Here is a 21,464-nt window from a genome sequence, read left to right on the forward strand (position 1 = left end):
TATAAATGCACTGATTTTTTATTTTAAAGCCTTAATGAAGTTAGAAAAACAAAGCTATTTTCCTGATTGCAAGTTATAGATACAGACCTAAGTCTTTGTCATATAATACCCTTTGACTTATTTCAGCTTTTCATTCAACTAAAGTTGAAGAATACTGGGTAAAGAAAAGGTCTATGGGGCGCCTGGGTGGCTCAGTGGGTTAAGCCGCTGCCTTCGGCTCAGGTCATGATCTCAGGGTCCTGGGATCGAGTCCCGCGTCGGGCTCTCTGCTCGGCAGGAAGCCTGCTTCCCTCTCTCTCTCTCTCTGCCTGCCTCTCCATCTACTTGTGATTTCTCTCTGTCAAATAAATAAATAAAATCTTTAAAAAAAAAAAAAAAAAAAAAAAAGGTCTATGACTTGGACATATTTTGGCCAAAAAGCATCTATTCATCATTCATCTAGTGAGGTGATTTTCCTCTGGAAGATGCCTACCCAACTTTCAGTTCGTGCATTTAGGGATGTTGATAGTTCCACCCATGGCACATAACTTAATTCTGTCCAATCAGACTTTCTAATTTTTCCTGGCAAGAATACTTGCTTCAAAACACAGTATCTGATACAGTTGAGATCCACCTGAGACACAGTTCAGAGTCAAACTCTGTGTACTTTTTTACAGTTATTGGGAGAGTCACTGGATTTGAGTCTGGAAGCATTTGGCCCAGAACTACCTGCAGCCATCCTAATATTATATAGAATCCTCAGAATGACTCCACCAAAACAGAAGACAGCTCTATAAATAAAGTGAAAATAAATTCTGATACGTTCATTTATTAACTTATTCATTCAACAAATATTTATTGGACATTTCTTACGGACCAGGGCAGTTATTGGTAAGGTAGAAAATCAAGTAACAAATACTCTTGCCCTCACAATAGATGCTTGTTTTGCAGTGGTGATAACAGTATTTTTATTTATTTTTAAAAGATTTTATTTAGGGCGCCTGGGTGGCTCAGTGGGTTAAGCCGCTGCCTTCGGCTCAGGTCATGATCTCAGGGTCCTGGGATCCAGTCCCGCATCAGGCTCTCTGCTCAGCAGGGAGCCTGCTTCCTTCTCTCTCTCTCTCTGCCTGCCTCTCAGTATACTTGTAATTTCTCTCTGTCAAATAAATAAATAAAATCTTTAAAAAAAAAAAAAAAAAGATTTTATTTATTTATTTGACACAGAGAGAGAGAGAGATCACAAGTAGGCCGAGGGAGGCGGAGGAAGCAGACTCCCTGCTTAGCAGAGAGCCTGATGTGGGGCTTGATCCAAGGACCATGAGATCATGACCTGAGCCAAGGCAAAGGCTTAAGTCACTGAGCCACCCAAGCACCCCAACGATAACAGTATTTTTAAACAAATAATTTCAGAGTGATATGGGACCTCGTAATAAATAAAGCAAAGTAGAGTAAGAAAGAATGATGAAGTAGATGCATTATATTGTCCAAAACATGGGTTGGCAAGCTACATGTCATAGATCAAATCTGGTTTTTACATTTTTAAAAGTGTTAAAGAGATAGAGAATATACAACATTAGCAATAAATGGCTATAAAAGCCTAAAATATTTACTATGGGGCCCTTTATAGAAAAAAGTTGCTAATCTACCAAGGTAGTTTACAAGAATTCCTCTTGTCCTTTCATAAGCATTCCACTGATTCTATCAAAAACTTGATTTATTTAACTACTCCTTTTACTTTTGCTGAGCTTGTAAGTATTTTTAGCCAAAAGAATTATGCAGAAGTAATACTCTCCGATTTCCAAGCCTACAACTTAAGAAGCCTTGTAGCTTTTCTTTTCACTCTTGAAATCAAGACCCCATGTAAAGAAGGCTATACTACCCTGCTAAAGAGAGAGGCCAAAAGAAGAGAGAGTACCTGAATAACAAGAGATTACATGGAAGAAAAAAAAAAAAAACTACAAAGAAGAGAACTGAAACATCACAGGCAGTACTAAGGCCATCAACCCATTAGTGAAGCTGTTCTTTGGTCCTCTGGCCCCTGTCAAAGTACTCTGGCCAAGAGCTACCATGTGAAACAGAGATAAACCATCCTCACAAAACCTTACTGGAATTCCGGATTCACAGAATTGTGGACAATGAAATGATGAGTTTTAAGCCACTAAGTTTTGGGGTGCTGTGTTTTGCAGTTATAGTAAGTGAAACAGAAAATGGTACCAGAATTCAAGTGTGACTTTGACAAAAACCAAAAACACAAAGTATTGTCTTTGGAACTGAGTAACAGGTAGAGGCTTGAAGGGAGGTGAGAACCATTAATGGAGTTTGAAAGGCATTGAAAAAAAAATGCTGTTAAAGACTGGGGAAAGGATAACCTGTGATACATAAAGGTGAAACATCTGGCAACACTTGTGAATCTAGCTAAGATTTTTAGAAATAAGTCTGAAAGTGCCTATCAGTTTCATGTTATGTTATGCATGATAAAATACAGATGAAAGAGAAACTAAAGAAGAATTGCTCCAGATAGAAGCATAATTCAGAGGAAATATAGAGGACTCATGATAGTTTTTCCAGTCAGAAAAATGTTCTCAGAGTAAGAAATGGCCTCCAGACAAAAATAAAATCAAGCGTGTGGCCAAATGATCCCTTGTTAAAACCTCAGAAGAATTAGTTATGTTTATTACACCCTTTGGTGAAATTAAGACAAGGATAAGAATCTCAAGGCACTGACCCACATCAACCTGATATGCCTAGAGTGGAGGGGGAAAAAGTTACCAATGGGACTTTGGCACATGGAATGAATCCCTGTAAGATATATGAAAAGTCCACAAATACTTTAAGAAAGCTACACTGGTAGAAGCACTACTAGTTTGGATTGAATGATACTGAGATAGATGAAAAGGAAAAGAGGCTTAAGGGCCTTCAACTTCATGTAGATAGGAAGCAGAAGGAGGTAAAAATAATCAAACTGGGGGCTCAGGTATGCTTCAGATTCTTGGTTTCAGAGCAGGTCATGATCTTGCAGTCGTGAGATCCAACCCCGAGTCGGGCTCTGCCCTCAGCACGGCAGATTCTCCCTCCCTCTCCCACTCACTCTCTCTCAAGTAAATAAATAAATAAAATTTTAAAAAATCAAACAAACAACAGAAATAGAAGTTTTCAGTGGACAAAGCCATGAGTCAAGGAAAACAAAGTGTTAAAAACCCCTGTCAGGAAGCAGAAGAACAAAGCCCTGCTAAAGAAACATTCTCTTTAACAGGGTAACAGGTGACATGTGCCTAGCTGGTTTTAGAATGATTATGGACCAGTGACTGCTATGTGTCTTCCCTCCTCCCACTGTTGAATGGGAGTGTCTGCCGCAGTGAGTCCCTCCTGTTTCACCATGGTACTTTGTCTGGAAGAGGATTTTAGTTTACAAATCTTGAATCAAGAAGAACTACATTCAAAGAGCCTTATCCTTTCAGCGCAGATGTACATCACAAGACACTGTATTTTGGGCCTGATGCTGTATTTGGATAGAAGCTGGAAGAGTATATTTTGTATGTGAAACAAATGAGAAAGGGTACAGTCAGAAGGTAGACTATGGTTGCTTTTCTACAAAAATCATCATCAACAATTATTTAATCCCTGTACACATGACACAACTCCCTATAATAGGAAGTCTATTTCCCTACCACTTGAATATATGGTGATCTTATGACTTGTTTTGATCAATAGAATGAGGTAAAAATTACATTCCTGGGACTCCTAAACCCAGCCCTTAAAGGACAGACTGCTTCAGCTTTCACTCTTAGAAGGAAGCTATTAAACAGCAAAGCCCAGAGAGGCCACCATGTTAAGAGATGATTCAAAAGATTAAAGATTGTGTGAAGACAGAAGCCAAGTGGAGGGATCAGAGGTGCCCCATCTGACACCAAGACCCCAGACAAGTGAGCGAAGCAACATTGGTTCTCTAGCCCCAAACAATCCACCCAGCCAACACCACATAGAGGGAAGACATGCTACCCACAGTGTCTTACTTGATTCCTGCACAGAGAATCTTAAGTGATAAATAGTTGTTTTAAGCCACTAAAAAACTAAAAGTTTGTTTAAGGCAATTGATAAAGAACACATAGTCTATTTTAGATATGGTAGCCAAAGAAGTTCACTGAAGAAGTTCACATCTGAATTGAGATCAAAACAATATGGAAGAGAAAACCATAAGACTGAACATTCCAGGTAAACAACCTATTCTAGAAACTTCATTAAATTTACTAAAGCTGGAGTGGTGTGGATACAATGAGGAGTGGAAAGAAAATGATGTGACTAAATAGAAAGAAAACTAGAAAAAAATCAGATATTGTAAAGACCCTCTAGTTCAAAGAAACAAATTTGAATGTTATTCCAAGCCTGTGTTAGAATTCCTGAATCAAGCATACTACTCCAGAACTTTAAGTTTTTTTTTTTTAAAGATTTTTTTATTTATTTGACAGAGAGAGAGGGAGCAGTCACAAGTAGGCAGAGAGAGAGGGGGAAGCAGGCTCCCCGCCAAGCAGAGATCCTGATGTGGGGCTTGATTCCAGGACCCTGGGATCAAGACCTGAGCCGAAGGCAGAGGCTTTAACCCACTAAGCCACCCAGGCGCCCCCAGAACTTTAAGTTTTATGAATGCACAAACTATTTCTCTGTCTAAATTTGTTGTATTTACATCTCAAAGAGCCCAACCTAAACAATCTGATTCACTGAGATGACTGATTGCAACAGCAACAGCATTTTAACTTCTTACGTTCAAATCTCAAAATAGCATTACTTATCCATTAACTACAAAAGGTAAAGTATCCAATTTCTGCACAAAAAATGAGATCCCCTGAAAGTAACAACATACTAGTGATCTCTAGTGGGTTCACATTTGGCTGATTACTTATGTAGGTATTTTCGGGTTATATTAATTAAATTCTAAGACATATTAGTTTTCTGTGACTACAATTAGCAAATTAGTCCAAACTAGGTTGTTTAAAACAATAAAAATTTATTCTCTCACAGTCTTGGCAGCCAGAAGCCCAAAATTGATTTTTTGGTGGGGACACCATGCAACCACTAAAATACTAAAAATATACTTTTTTAAGTCAAAGGAAAAAAGTGAAACATTGTGGAATGCCTGAAGCACCACTGCAAAGAACCAAGTTTGAAAATCATGACTTTAATTTCAAAAGCATGTTACTTCATTTTATTTTTAATGTCACAATTTCACAGGATGGTTAATTAAGTTTAAGAGGGATCAATAGTTGGAAGGAATCAGCTTATACTAGAGGTGTTGCATACCGACAGCACCAGCCTACTGAAAGCATTTGAAACTACTGAAAAAAATCATTTTAAGAGTCTTAATACTTTGGATGCCAACCTCCATCTCCACACACAAGAAATTTTTATTTCCATCTTGCTTTTCACTGGAACCATCCTTATTCCATTTACAATGTGAATTACAACTTACATTGCTACCCTCCATGCCTGAAAGAGACTCAGTAGGGAACAGAAGAGGGAATCACTATAATATAGACAAGCCTGGTGATCTCTGTGAAGCAAACAAAAAGAGCATCCTGTGAATACTTACTGCCTCCTTTTGTATGCTGCATCCAGTTCAATAGTTGAATCAAAAATTACTGTAGAGAAACTTTCAAAATAACACAAAAGCTGTATGATATGATTATGCTAATTTAAAACTATTTAACAGCAATTTTCATTTCTGACTACAAATATAATGAGTCCATACTTTCAAAATAAGGAATATTTATTTGCATATCCTCTATTTTTGAATATTTCTAATTCTCATGTCTAAGAATACTAAGAATGATTTCTGTTCTAAGTGACAGAAAATGCACTCAAATTGGATTTTATGGGGGGAAAAAGCAAAAACAAAAACAAATAACAAAAAAAAAAATGTAGTGACTTAATTAAAGAATCTAGAGTTTCAATTATACATGGAGCCAGATCCCTAAATGACCTCTCTCTATATATCTTAAATTTACTTCCCTATATACTGGCTTTATTCCCAAAAAAGTCTCCCTCTGTGATATATTCCTGCAACTTTTGAGTTACAGTATTTCAGGTTCAAACCCAGTAGAACAGTAAATGTTTTTCTGCTGAACACTTCAGAAGACGACTTGGGTTTATTTTTGGTAGGAACATGTGTCCAGACTTGAACCAATCACTGCAGGGGGAAAGGATAAAATGTTCTGATTGGTCAGGACTCATACACATGCCAGTAAAGTCAACTTCAGTAAAGTCAACTCATCATTGGTGGAAATTTCAGGTATTCCCTGTCATTTTCACTATAATGAAAATTTCCTTATCATCTTATTTTCATCATCATCATCATACTTCATTCCTCTTCAAGGAATATCCTTTCTTACATATAACTCGTATTATTTTCTGAGTAACAGAATAAATTAGTAGTAGTAATAATACTGTGTGTGTGTGTGTGTGTGTGTACACATACATATATTTTGAAAGTTTTTTTAAAAATGTAAAAAATTGCTTCCCAGGAAAGTAATATCAATTTCTATTTCAAGGAGTAATGTCTGAATTTGCTCGCACATGATCTCATTGTATTTGGACATTATCATTTTTGCTGGGAACCCTGGGTGGCTCAGTCAGTTAAGCCTCATTGATGGAAATTTCAGGTATTCCCTGTCATTTTCACTATAATGAAAATTTCCTTATCATCTTATTTTCATCATTATCATCATACTTCATTCCTCTTCAAGGAATATCCTTTCTTACATATAACTCTGTATTATTTTCTGAGTAACAGAATAAATTAGTAGTAGTAGTAGTAATACTGTGTGTGTGTGTGTGTGTGTGTGTGTGTGTGTGTATACACATACATATATTTTGAAAATTTTTTTTTAATGTAAAAAGTTGCTTCCCAGGAAAGTAATATCAATTTCTATTTCAAATGAGTAATGTCTGAATTTGCTCTCACATGATCTCATTGTATTTGGACATTATCATTTTTGGCTCAGGTCATGATCCTAGGGTCATTCCCCCTCTGCCTGCTCCTTCCCCTGCTTGTTCACTCTCTCCCACTTTGTGACAAATAAATAAATAATCTTTTTTAAAAAATCATTTTTGCTAATCTTTCCCACAACGGAAAATAAAATAAATTAATTCATGTTTATACAACATGAGCACACATATGACTTTACTAAAACTTGTGAAAGCTTCAGATGTTAAAACTTTACCTCTATATATTTCAGCAAACATCTCTTCTATAACCATAGTACCATAATCATAAGAATTTTAAATTAAAATTTAATTTTAATATTACTTAGTAAAGGGGCGCCTGGGTTGCTCAGGCCTCTCTGCCTACTTGTGATCTCTGTAAGTAAATAAATAAAATCTTTTAAATATATATATTTAAATATATATATATATTACTTTTAAATATATATATTACTTAATAAAGAGTCCATATTCAAAATTATCCAACTGTCCCCCAAATACTCTTCATGGTTTTTTTAAATCAAGGTTTTAGTAAGAATCACACCACTTAGGGGTGCCTGAATGGCTCAGTCCTTAGGTGTCTGCCTTTGGCTCAGGTCATGATCCCACGGTCCTGGGATTGAGCCCTGCATCGAGCTCCCTGCTCTGCCAGAAGCCTGATTCTCCCTCTCCCACTCCCTCTACTTGTGTTCCCTCTCTCGCTGTCTCTCTCACTCTTTACCAAACAAATAAAATCTTAAAAAAAAAAAAATCATACCACTTAGATACCATGACTCTTTATTTCTTCCTCTCCGAACCATGTAATTTTTTTCTTGTATTGCATTGTATTGTATTGCATTGTATTGCAATTTTTTTTCTTGTATTGCATTGTATTGTATTGCATTGTATTGCAATTTTTTTCTTGTATTGCATTGTATTGCATTAGCTAGGACTTCCAGTATGTGACTGTAAAGAACTATTAAGAGGAAACATCCTTAGTTTCTGATATTCAAGAGAAAGCTTTTAGTTTCTCACTGTTAAGTATGATGTTAGCTGTAGGTTTTCGTAGATGTTCTTTATCAAGTTCAGGAAGATACCTCCTATAACTAGTTAACAGAGATTTTTTATCATGAATGGATGGTGGATTTTGTCAAATGCTTTCTCTGTATCTATTCATATGATCATGTGATTTTTCTTCTTCAGCATGTTGAAGGGATGGAATACATAAATTAGCTTCTGAATGTTGAACCAGCCTTGTATATCTAAGACAAATTTCACTTCGTCCTGGTGTTTATAATTCTTTTTATATATTGCTGAATTTTGTTTTACAGATTGTTCAATTCCTAGTATTTTGTTAAGGATTCTTTGCATCAATGTTCATGAGAAATATTGGTCTGTAGTTTCTTTTTCCTGTAATTTCTTTATCTGGTTTTGGTATCAGAGTAATACTAGACTCATCAAATGAGTCAGGAACTAAATTCTCTGCTTCTATCTTCTAAAAGAGATTGTAGAGAATTCGTATAATTTCCACCTTAAATGTTAGTAGAACAGTGACCCAATCTGTGCCTAGGGCTTTCTATTTTGGAAAATTATTCACTATTGATTCAATTTCATATATAAAGGACTCTTCACATTGTCTATTTCATCTTGCATGAGTTTTGACAGATTGTGTCTTCCAAGGAATAGGTCTATTTCATCTAGGTTATCAAATTTGCGGGCAGAGGATTGTTCATTATATTGCTTTAGTATCCTTTCAATTGTCGTAAGATATTTAGTAATGTCCCCTACTCAATTTCTATTATTAGTAATTTATGCTATTTCTTCTTTTCTTAATTAACCTGGCTAGAAGCTTTTAAATTTTATTGATCTTTTTGAAGAAACAGACTTTGGTTTTGTTAACTTTCTCAACAACTTTTTGCTTTCAACTTCATTGGCCTATGCTCTAATCTTTAATATGTATTTTCTTCTGCTTTCTGTAGATTTAATTTGATCTTCTTTTTCTAGTTTCCAAAGGTGGAAGCTTAAGGTTAATGATTATTGATCTTTCATCTCTTCAATACATGCATTCAATGTTCTAAACTTTTCAAGTATTGCTTTTACTGCATCCCACAAATTTTGTTAAGTTGCATTTTCACTCTTTCAAAGTATCTTTTTTTAATATTCACTTGATATTTCTCTTCGACCCATATCTTATTTAAAAGTGTTTTGTTTCATCTCCAAGTTTTTTGGTATTTTCCAATTATCTTTCTGTTAGTGGTATCTACTTTAATTCCACTGCGGTCTGAGAGGAAGCACGTATTTTCTACTGTTCTAAATTTAAGGTATGTCTTACGCCCCAGAATGTGGTATTTCTTGGTGAATGCTCCATATGAGCTTAAGAAGAATGTGTATTCTGCTGCTGATGGGTGAAGCAGTCAATACATGCCGATTAGGTTTACTGAGTTCAACTATGTTTTTACTGATTTTTCTGCCCTCTGGATCTGTCCACTTTTGATAGGGGGATGTTAAAGTCCCCAACTATAAAAGTGGTTCCGTCTAATTCTCCTTACAGTCCTGTCAGTCCTTGACTCACTTATTTTGACACAGTATTGTCAGGCACACATACATTAAGGATTGTTACATCTTCTTGGAGAATTACTCCATCAACATTTCATAATGCCTCTCTTTATCCCTGATAACTTCCCCTGTTCTGAAGTCAGCTCTGAAATTAATATAGCTACTTCCTCTTTCTCTTAGTTTGATATATATCTTTCTCCATCCATTTACTTTTAATCTATATGTGTATTTATTTTTTACATGGGTTTATTTTATAAAACACATATTTGGGTCTTGCATACAAAAAAAAATCTTGGGTTTTTGGATTCACTCTGACAATGTCTTTGGTTTTTTATTTTTTTGAAATACAATTAACATACAGTGTTATATTTGTTTCAGTTGTAAAATATAATGAATGATTCAGCATTTCTATACATTACTCAGTGCTCATCATGATAAATGTACTCTTAATCCTCTTTATTTTACCCATTCTCCCACCTCCCCCCTGGCAACCACAAGTTTGCTCTCTGTACTTAAAAGTCTGTGAGGCTTTTTTTCTTTTTCACTTTGTCTTGTTTTTTAAATTTCACATATGAGTGAAATCATACGGTATTTGTCTTTCTCTGACTTATTTCACTTAACATTATATACCCTCTAGTTTCGTCCATGTTGTTACAAATGGCAAGAGACCATTCTTTTTTATGGATGAGTAGTAGTATAGTGTGTGTCTATTAATGGAAGCTTGGGTTGCTTCCATGTCTCAGCTATTATTATAAATAATGCTGCAGTAATCATAGAATTGCACACATCTTTTTTAATTAGTAAAGGCCCAATAGTGGAATTACTTGATCATTTGATAATTCCATTTTTAATGTTTAAAGGAACCCCCCATACTGTTTTCCACAGTGGCTATACCAATTTGCATTCCCACCAAGTGTGCACAAGGTTTCCTCCCCCAACCCAACATCCTTGCCAACACATTATTTTTGTCTTTTTGAGTCTAGCCATTCTACAGGTATACAGTGATACTCTGAGAATCTCTTTTAATGCATGCACTGAGACTACTGACGTTCAAAGTGATTACTGATACAGTTTGATTAACATCTAACATCTGTTACTGTTTTCTGTTTATTGTCCTTGTTGCCTGTTCCTATTTTTGTCTTCCACTCTTTTCTACCTTCTGTGATTTTAACTGTACATATTATATGATTCCATTTTCTCTCCTTGCTAGTGTATCAGTTACACTCCTTTTTCCTTTTTTTTTTAAAGAGGTTCTTCTAGAGATTGCAATATACATTTAGACTTTATCCAAATCCACTTTCAAATAACACTATACCTTTTCACTGGTTGGTATAAGTACTTCATAATAATAAATGATCCTAAATCTTCCCTCCCACTATCCCTTGTATCATTGTTGTCATTCATTTTGCTTATATATAAGCACACACAAGTAGATAATCAAATACATTGTTGCTGCTTTTATTTTGACAAATTACCTGGTAGATCAATTAAGAATAATAATAATGAAAGTTTTATTTTACCTTCATTTATTTCTTCTCTGATGCCTCTTCCTTTCTTTTCATAGATCAGAGTTATTTTACTTGCCTCCTCTCTAAGAAATATTTCTTGCAAAGCAAGGCTACTAACAACAAATTCCCTCAACTTTTATTTGCCTGAGAATCTTTAGGTCACTTGTGCTTCTGAGTGATAATTCTGCAGGGCACAAAATTCTAGAATAACAGGTTGGAGGTTTTTTCTCCATACTAAATATTTCACACCACTCTCTTCTTGCTTACATAGTTTCTAAGGAGAAGCTGGATATAATTCTTACCTTTGCTTCTTATAGATACAATGTTTCCCCCTCCCCACTGGATTTTTCAAGGTTTTTTTTTTTTCTTTACTTGGGATTTTGGGCAGTTTGAAAACAATTATGTTTCTTAACAATTGTCCTGCTTGTGCCTTGAACTTCCTGAGTAACTGGTTTGGTGTACACATTAATTTGGAGGTAATTCTGTCATTACTACTTTAAATATTGCTTTTGTTCCTTTCTCTTTTTTTCTTCCGATATTCTAATTATGTGTATGCTATATATTTTATAGTTGTACTGCAATTCTCAAATATTGTTGTTGTTTTTTTTTGTTTTGTTTTGTTTAATATTTATTTATTTGACAGACAGAGCTCACAAGGAGGCAGAGAGGCAGGCAGAGAGAGAGAGGAGGAAGCAGGCTCCCCAGGACCCCGGGATCATGACCTGAGCTGAAGGCAGAGGCTTTAACCCACTGAGCCACCCAGGTGCCCCATATTGTTGTTTTTAAAAAAATGTTTTTCTTTTTGCTTTCAGTTTTGGAAGTTTCTATTGTCACATCCTCTCACTCAGATTCTTTCCTTAATCATGTCCAGTCTGAGATCATTTTAAAAAGTCTTATTTCTACAGCAGCGTTTTATGTTAACTATTTCTTTTTTATTCTTCCATAGAATTTCTATCCATCTAAATAAAAATTAAGGAAAAAAAAAGAATTTCTATCTCTCTGTTTTCATTGCCCATCTGTTCTTTTGCGGCATCTACTTTACCTGTTATAGATCATAGTATATTATCCATAGCTAGTTTTAATTCCCAATCTGATAATTCCAACATCCCTGCCATATCTGAGGCTGGTTCTGATGCTTGCTTCATTTCTACAAACTGTTGTTGTTTTCTGCCTTTTAGTATATCATAAATTTAGTATATCTTGGTAGCCGGACATTATGTACTGGCTAAAAGGAAGTGCACCTAATAGGCCCTTAGTAATGTGGTAAAGCATGGAGGAGGGGGAGTAGAAGCCTTCTATATGCCTAAGATTAGGCGTATTTAGCTTTTATTTAGCTTGTGTTCTCTGGGCTGGGAACTTGAGTGCTTCTCTATTTTTCTTCTTCCTTAGGTGCATAGGATAACTAGAACAAACTGTAGTTGAGTATTTCCTACCCCCCCCAAACCCCGCCACAGGTTGGTTAGACTGAAGAAAACCCAATAGTTTAAGCTCTGGTAAAACAGCTTCTCTTGAGGGCAAGCCTTGTTAAGAAAGGACTACTCTGGTATATTTCAAAATGGTTACTTTTCCCTTCCTAGGCTGAAACCATGAAAAGATATTTTCTCTGACATTCACTAAGAGAATTGGCCAAATTCCTAGAGGTAAAACTCATGTACCCCTTATGACTGCCCTCTCTGCCTGAATTCATAACTCTCACACTGAACCTCCAGCAATTCAATAGGTCAGGTTTTTCAACCTGGCCACTGGTTCCATGATTTCCACTCACGGGTTTCTGCTCTAGTAAACTGTGATTCTCTGTATTTGTCTGCCTGTCTCTCCAGTGTTGGGGGCAGAAGTCTGCCCTGTGACCACACTTCTCTAGCAAATCTAAGAGGAGTTATCGATTTTTCAGTTTATTCACCTTTTTACTTATTAGGACAAGATGGTGACTTCAAAACTCCTTATATGCCAGACTAGAAATCAGAAGTCCTCATTTTTTTCTCTAGTTTACCAGTTCTTTCATTTCTCATATCCACCCTTAGATTCAAAGAAGACTCAAAATATGATCAGACACTTCCATAATATGTTCCCCCTTGGCACACAGCCCCTAAAATAATCCGTGAGTTTGCTTACACTCATCAAACTTCCTTATGTTAAAAGTTCTCTTTTTGTTCTCTTATAATAAAGTTGCTACCACAACTTTTAGCATTTTGGTGAAGTCTCTTCCCATTCAACACCAACACAACTGATTAAATAATAGAAAATCAAATTGTATTAGGTAGTCTACCTAGACTCAAATCAATAATGCTTTTAGCTAAATTTGTGCTCAAGGCAATGTGGAGAATAAAGGCAGTGTGTGGCCTGCTACATCCTTTATAGCAGATGTGCCTTTATATATGACAGAAATTTCTCATTTCTTCAATAATGTCTGCATTGTTGCAGGTCCAGGATTTGCTGGTATGCTGAAAGCTATTACCAATCTCTGAAGAGAATCCAGTCTCTTAGTTACAATGAGAAACTTTAAGAATTGTCATCCCCTATATCCTTTCTTCATATTGCCAGAGGATACTGGATCTCAGTCGTAGATGACAGAAAGTCCAAATCAAATGATTTTATGCCAAAAGGGAATTTATTGGCTTTTGTGAATAAAAAGCACAAAGTGGTAGCACTCACTTCAGATATATCCTGATGTTACAAAGACACTCTTCTAATCCAGCTCTGCTCTCTTCTTCTGTCTCTTGCTTTGTTCTCAGACAGCTCTTCTTTTGTGTTTCTATGATGACTACTGTATCAAATCCAGACCTTCTCTTCTCAACTACAAGTCCGGGAGGAAAGAATGAGATACCCTCTTCCAAGATTTCCAGAAAGGCTTCATTGCCTTGTTGGTTCTGAATGGTTCTGAATAGGCTGAGGCAAGCTCCTGATCCAATTACAGTTGCCCAGGGAATGCGAGATGCTGGTTAATTATGGCCCAGGCCATGCAATCAATCCACTCACGAACAAGGACTAGAGCTAACCCCGTAGAAGCCCTTGGAAACAAAGCTGGGGATGGTGGGAGCTCAGAGAGAAATGCAAGACACAGTAGAAGATAGATGAATGGATACCAAGAAGCCAAATCAACATCTGTTGTCTACTCTGGAAAATCAGATTTCACCTGTGGCTATTCACATCAGCAACCCTTCAATGAACAACAAAACTAAATTTTATAATGTGTGGTAATTTAAATTTGTTCTCTTTTTCTCCAGATCATATTTAGATGATTATAGTATTAGAATTTGGTATTTATTACTGATACTTAACCTAATTTGGATTATTATTTCCGACCTCTAATAACAATGTTTTACTCACAATTTCACAATTAAGTTAGGTACTTTGGAGGAAATTTCACAATTAAGTTAAGTTCACAACTGAAGTTTATTTACAGGTTAAAAATAAATAAATAAATAAACAGCCCGAACTAAAAGGAGAGAAAATAAAGGTCCTGGTTTAATGAAAATGCTCTTTTCACTCCCTGTAATGAGACTAAAAAATAAATTTTAAATGTGATTTGTGATTTGTTGGTATAATTTTTTAAATATATATATTTTTAAGATTTTATTTATTTATTTGACAGACAGAGATCACAAGCAGCAGAGAAGCAGGTGGGGGGGGGGGAGCAGGCTCCCTGCTGAGCAGAGAGCCTGATGCAGGACCCTGAGATCATGACCTGAGCCAAAAGCAGAGGCTTAACCCACTGAGGCACCAAGGTGCCCTGGTATAATTATTTTTAAACACACTCACACATATACACACACACTTTTCTTCATTTCCCCCCTAGGATATGCATATGGCTGTCATAATAGTTCATGATAATTCATCAATGTTGAATTGTTACGAATTTCATTTGAACTATTATTATTCTGAATGCAAAATAAGTACAAAGTTACTTTATATATATACAGTTGTTTGTACAAAACAAATTACAGTTGATGAAATCAAAAGTAAATTTGATAAGCCGTGTAGTCTATTAGAAGTAACTATAATAGGTGGATGCACAGGTGAAGACTACAGAGTATCAATCAGAATTCTGATAAAGACGGTGAGGAGCAATAAACTACACTAAAAGGCTCCTTATATTCAGTATCACTGACATGGCTGTAGGTTACAGAAATGATAGAGTACAATAAAAACTATATCTGACAAAGGAAGTCCTGAGTAGGGAATCATTAGTGTTAAATAAATATTCAACGTTCACTTTCCACAATATTGAAATGCTGGCAGGCTGAATCCCAAAGGCCCCCACAGACCTAACTCTCACAGAAGTGTGGTTTTGAATTAACAAAATATTGGAGCTCAGTAAAAATACTTTAGTCCTCAGGCCCTGGGGCTATATGAGGAAAAGGGGGAAATAGGCTGAGATGAAAAGTATTTTTTTGTTCGCATACCAACCAATAAAGAAAAATGTAAAAATCACACTGCATCCTCTATAAGCCAATGAGCTATGTGCACTTCACAAATATTTACTGAGCTCCTAATTAATAGCAGGTGAGATTTCTAAATGTGCTTTAAAGATTGAGTATTAAAGGAGGGCACGTGTTGTGATGAACACTGGGTGTTATATGTAACTAATGAATTACTGAATACTACATCAAAAACTAATGATGTACTATATGTTGGCTAACTGAACATAAGAAAACCTAGAAAATAAAAAATAATGGAGGAAGAAGAAAAGACATTAAAAAAAAGAATTTATTAGACAATTTTAAAAAAGAAGAAAAAAAGACTGAGTTCTCAGAACACTGTACTCTCCACCAAGATCTTTGAATGATTCTCTGGATAACTCTTATTCCAAGACATTAGGATGACTACAGAGCAAGAAAGAAAAGGAAAAGGCAGCTTTAGCTTTTGAGGGAAGTCTTCTCTAAATACCTCAAATTCCAGAGTATTGTACTGGAATAGAAAGACTCTGACATCTGAAATCAAGCAGACCTGAATACTTCTGGCACCCACCAATGGCAGACTGTGGACTTTGGTCAATTTGCTGAATTTCTCTGAGTTTGAATATAATCCTCCATAAACGGATAACCACTACAAGTTCACAGGTTTGCTTAGAGCAAAACTCTTAATCTAAACTGGGGATATTTCTTCACTGATTTCTTCATTATGTGGAAAAAATATATCTGCATATGTATTATTTTGTGTGGTTAGTTGTACCATTAGTCTTCCTGATAGACCACTGCCGAGCAGCGCAATAAACTAGTGTATTTCATCTTGTATATTTTTAGAGTTCATTTTAAAGTGATTTCAAATATATATATATATAAAATATATACATATACATAAAACATACATATATACATAGTAATTCACCATCTATCCCTGTATTTTCAGAAAAGAAAAAGACCATAATTTTACTCTCACTATGCTTTCAAAAAATTCCACATATCTCTAAGTTTCTGACTACAGTTAAGAATTTGGTGCACAAGATTTCCAGGAAGCATCTTGCTTTACCTCAGCACCCAAGAGATTATTTTCACTAGGTCTAAAATACCTTATCCAGTAAGGAGGAGAGGGAAAAGAAACTTTTCCATTTAATTGCTTCTTTGATTTGTATCAGCTGCTTTAGCTTTGTTGCTGATGCCAAGCATAGTTAGAAGAGTTGGAAGGTGAGAGATAACAGAAGAGTAGCTTCTGTGTGGCTTACAAATGCAAAGCAAAGCATCTTTATTGATATTCTGTTTAAAGAGTTCACTGAGGTGCAGCTCACAGTTGTCCAATGGAATGGAAAACAGAAATCCCTTTGAAAATAAGAGATAGAATTCAAGGTCAGTCTCCCACAAGCTAGTATTCCCTCTACCCTCACATTTTTGGAAACGGTAAATCATTTATCTGGGTTTGTTCACTGCATGCTGATGGTATCACATCTTATCACTGTCTAAAAGAACACTTCACTAGCATATTTTTAAAACAACAATTTATCTTCTCTTGTCCCCTAAGCTAATTTGAGCCCCAAAAGTCTCACTGGCAAAAAATTCATAAGTTGCCATTCTTCCGATAAAAGTTAAAACTTTCTTAGATCTGTCATTCAAAGTTAATGAATAGTAGATACATTTAGAAATCTTCTCTTAGATAGGCCCAATGTGTCTGTCTACTCCAGCAACAAATTTCAGAAAATATTCACAGCATTTAAGACAAAACAAAAATTATTATATCATTCCTATGTGGATGGTAGTATTTCTGGTCATCTTTTCTGCATTTTTTATGCTGGATCTTTCTTTTTTTTAATAATTTTTTTAATTTTTTTTATAAACATATAATGTATTATTAGCCCCAGGGGTACAGGTCTGTGAATCGCCAGGTTTACACACTTCACATATGCTGGATCTTTCAAGAGAGAAAATATTGGCAATGAGTCACTGAGAACATCATATTCTCACAGTACAATATACCTAAGCCAGAAATACTCAAACTTTAGCTCCACATAAATTCAGGTCTGGGCTCGGGCCCAAAAATGTGTATTTCTAATTTTGCCAAGTGACACTTAGGCTGTTGGTCTGGGGACCACACTATGACAATCACTGGCTTATGTCATAAAAAGGTAAATTTATTATTACCAGCATTAGGATTTTAAAGTATTACTTCACTGCAGGTTAAGGGATTTCTAAAAACATATGCTGTAAAAATGCTAAATAAAAACAGCAAAATCTGTTATCATTACCTATGACAAAATCAGTTCTGTGTGGACATGGCATGTTAGGACTATTAAAATACAGGTATGCTACAAAATGTAAAATGTATTTTTTGCCAGTGGGCACCTAAGATTAAGATGCAAACTGTGTCCAGTCGTGCAAAAATAAATTGTGTTTTCCTGCACACCTATGTTATGTGGCATAAAACACTGTTAAAAGGTAAACTGACGCACATCAAAATTTTCAAGAGTTAGTTGAGCACACATAGATTCAAATAGGGAAGGACCAAAGGCAGTTAAGAGCATTCCACTGACAGCACCCAGAGGAAGAGTCTTTATAGAGAAGATATGAAAGCAAGGTAAGAAAAATACCTTTGTGCCAAATTTAATTAGTGTGTAAATTATATATTTGCCTTGTCAAATCTTGATCCAGGTATAAATGTTGCATTTCCTACAATTTGAATATTTATATTATTAGATTATTTTGAAAGTTCTTCCGACAATAGAGACCAGAGTACATTTTTCTTCAAAGGGTAGATAAGAAGCAAAATGTAACTTCAAGCCAGGGCCAAAGGATCAACAACACCACAACAAAAAGAGCTCATGTTTACTGAACACAGAAGGTATGCATGTACCATTGGTATGCATGAGCAAGCCAGGGGCTATAAACAGTTCTCCTCGAAAAGGAACTGTCCCAAAGAACAACCAAAAAAAAAAGAATGATTCTTCCAGATGTTTAAATTAAAATAGACAAAAAGAAGTGATTGTTACAATTTAGTATTTTGAGTCTTCTAAAGCTTGCTCCTCCCCCAAATCTAGTGTTACTCAAAAGTGCCCTAAGAATGCACAAGCCTTCTAGGCCTTGTTTCTTAACTCTGCTGCAATCACTTTCCCACCTACTGACTGCCCTTAAGAACTCACTGATGGTCATTAGACTTTAATTAGCTAGGTTATTAAAACCAAATGTTATATTTTACATATACTCCTGTATACATTTTGTAGACATTCTACCAATGGAAATGACTAAATACCAACTTCCTATTGAATACTCCCTTTAAAAATAAGACATTTAAAGACATAAGCAGTTCAAGATGCCCCTTTCTCTGAAAACCTTAGCATTATGCCAAAGCTTGCCCAAGCCCTTCCTAGTTTAAACACTGAAAACCCTGTGACCCAGGAATCCCTTTATCCTGGGCAAACCAGGACAGTTGGTAACCCCACTGATCATTCTGTGATTGAATGTTCATGTTTCATTTCCAGATGCCTACACAGTTGTTGAAGCAATGAAAACACACACACACACACACACACACACACACACACACACACAATCCCTTCACTCTAGAGGTTTTTCTTATTTTTCAAGTGCACTCTTGCTCCTGTTCTGTTGATACTCTTTATATATTTTTTTCAGAACAAGAAACAAAACATCAAATAGCCATCATAACCATGAATGACTTGGCGGCAAATACAGCATCACATTCGATTTTTTATCCCCATTGTCTAACCTAGTGCCAGACACTGTGAAAGGTATTCAATAAAGTTTTGGTGAATGAAAGAGGTCGGATTTTAAAATATTGTTTCCTATATTTAAAAAAAAAAAAAAAAGTCATTTCCTCTGTGAATATGCTCAAAGCCAGGAATCCTCACCCCCAAGTACCAACAAACTAGGTATATGCTCCATTTCCAAACTAGGTATATGCTCCATTTCCAAACTAGGCTTGCTCCTCCAAATGGTCTTCAGAAATTAGTAGCTCTCAAATTTATCTGACAGAGGAACTGCTGAAGTGCCAGAGAAGAGATCTGTTATCTGTTGTGAAGTTTGCTTTAGAGAAATAAAGAAATGCACATATTTACACAACTAAAGATTAGGACATTCATCCCAGGCCTTTTAAAGTATATCAATAAGGATAACAGGAAAGTCAGATTAAGTTCAGATTCATTTCTCTTGATTCCCAGTGACAGCTGGGAGGCATGTGAAGCCATCTGACAGTAGGAAAGTTTCTTCCTATGAAGGAGAAAATTATAGGACCACATACCAAACCAAAATGAGCACTCCAAAGCTTTCCAAAGATTTTTCAATCAAGAGGCTTAGGAAGAAGTTCTGCCTTTTATTTGAAACACGTAGCACAGAAACATCAGTAAAAATTTAAAATTCAGGAATCAATATATCCATTATTGTCACTTCACATCAACTAAAATTACAGAGACTCCCAAATATCCTGGAGAGAGAGAAGTAGGGGAAGGGGGAGTGTGTGTGTGTGTTCACGTATCTGAACAAGTGGGTTTAGCCCTGGGTAGAAAATATAACAGGACTATGAAGAAGATATAGATCTCACACAAAGAACGAGTACTTCAGTAGCTGGCAATTCACATTCTTCTAGCTAATTTGAAAGCTCTGCATGTAAGTGACTCTTCTATCCAAATCTTAATCTTTACCCTGTACCAACCACACAAACTACTTTACACATTTCAGTGACCCATTAACAACAAAAAGCCCTTGAAAAACAACCTTAGAGTCATAGCCTTTCAACATGGTCTTTCAATACCCGCTTGTCCCTGACCACACAACTCCTACTTTCCCATTATGCCTGCCTGAAACATCTAGGTCAAAGCTCTTGCTCCCCTTACCACCTATGCTCCATTACTCTGAAGCCTTTCTTTGAGCATCCCTCGGTCCTCTTACCCTGACAAACAGACTAATGAAGGACAAGAGCACATGGCTTTTACAAAGTCTTTTCACTTAGGCAGTATAGGATGATGTAGCCCAGTCAAATTCTTCAAAAGAATTGAACAGGCACTGAAAATTTATTTCTTCCATTTCACACCCTTCTCTCTAGGGTTTCTGTGCTGACAGCTGACTTTGTAGTATATTCTACTCTGATATCACCTCAGGCATAAATTAGTTAGGTCAAAGGTTTTTAATAAGAGTAATTCAATCCAGACAAAGAGGAAAAACATAGGTAATAAAATTTGGGGTGTGTTTATCACAGCCTATGAAAATGGAGCCACTAATTTTAAACCCTGAAACAATTACTTTAATAATGCATTCTCCCAAATGAAGTTTCCATTTTTGTTTTATTTTTGCTTTTGGGTGGGAGGTGGTGAATTTTGTTTTGCTTTCCTTTGCTTTTGGCCTTAGCACTTAACAGAAAGTTTGTGATTTCCTTGGAGAAGGAACCAGAACCGCTCCATAGATTATTTTTAGTTTCCCTTGCAAAATATGCCATTTGACCTCTTTTGGGTATTACACCAAAGTGAACAGTTTTGGTTAAATAAATAAATAAAATTTATATATGCTCTCCAAAAGACATGATACTTGCACATATTAAATATTAAGGGTAAGTCAATAATTTTTTATTGTTAGAACTATAAAATCATCATAGTATAAGAAACAATCTTAGTTGTAACACATCTTATATAGGTTATAGGCTTGTGTGAGTCATGAATTTTTATACATTCAAGCATGAAACATTTTACAGCTTCACAGAGACTGGTTCAGGAAAACAGAAAATGTTAGGCCACATAAAGAAATGACTGCCATGGATGAAAGATACAGAATTTTGGGAATCTGTGGTTTACTGCACACCATTCCTCCTCTAAATCTTGCTCAAATTCAAGTTTATACAGTCCTGAGTCAAGGTGACAAGTAACAAAGACTCTCTCCTTGACCAAACTCTATTCTGGTTCCTCTGAGCTCTTTTTGAATGGTCCTGTCTTTGGGCCTATTCTTAAGAGCCCAATTTTAGCAAGAATCCTGTCATGTCAGATTAGCCAGAATTGTCCAACCTTGATACACGATCACTCTTCTCATCCCCTAC

This window comes from Mustela erminea, chromosome 3 (assembly GCF_009829155.1).
Source record: "Mustela erminea isolate mMusErm1 chromosome 3, mMusErm1.Pri, whole genome shotgun sequence".
In the NCBI taxonomy this organism is placed as follows: domain Eukaryota; kingdom Metazoa; phylum Chordata; class Mammalia; order Carnivora; family Mustelidae; genus Mustela; species Mustela erminea.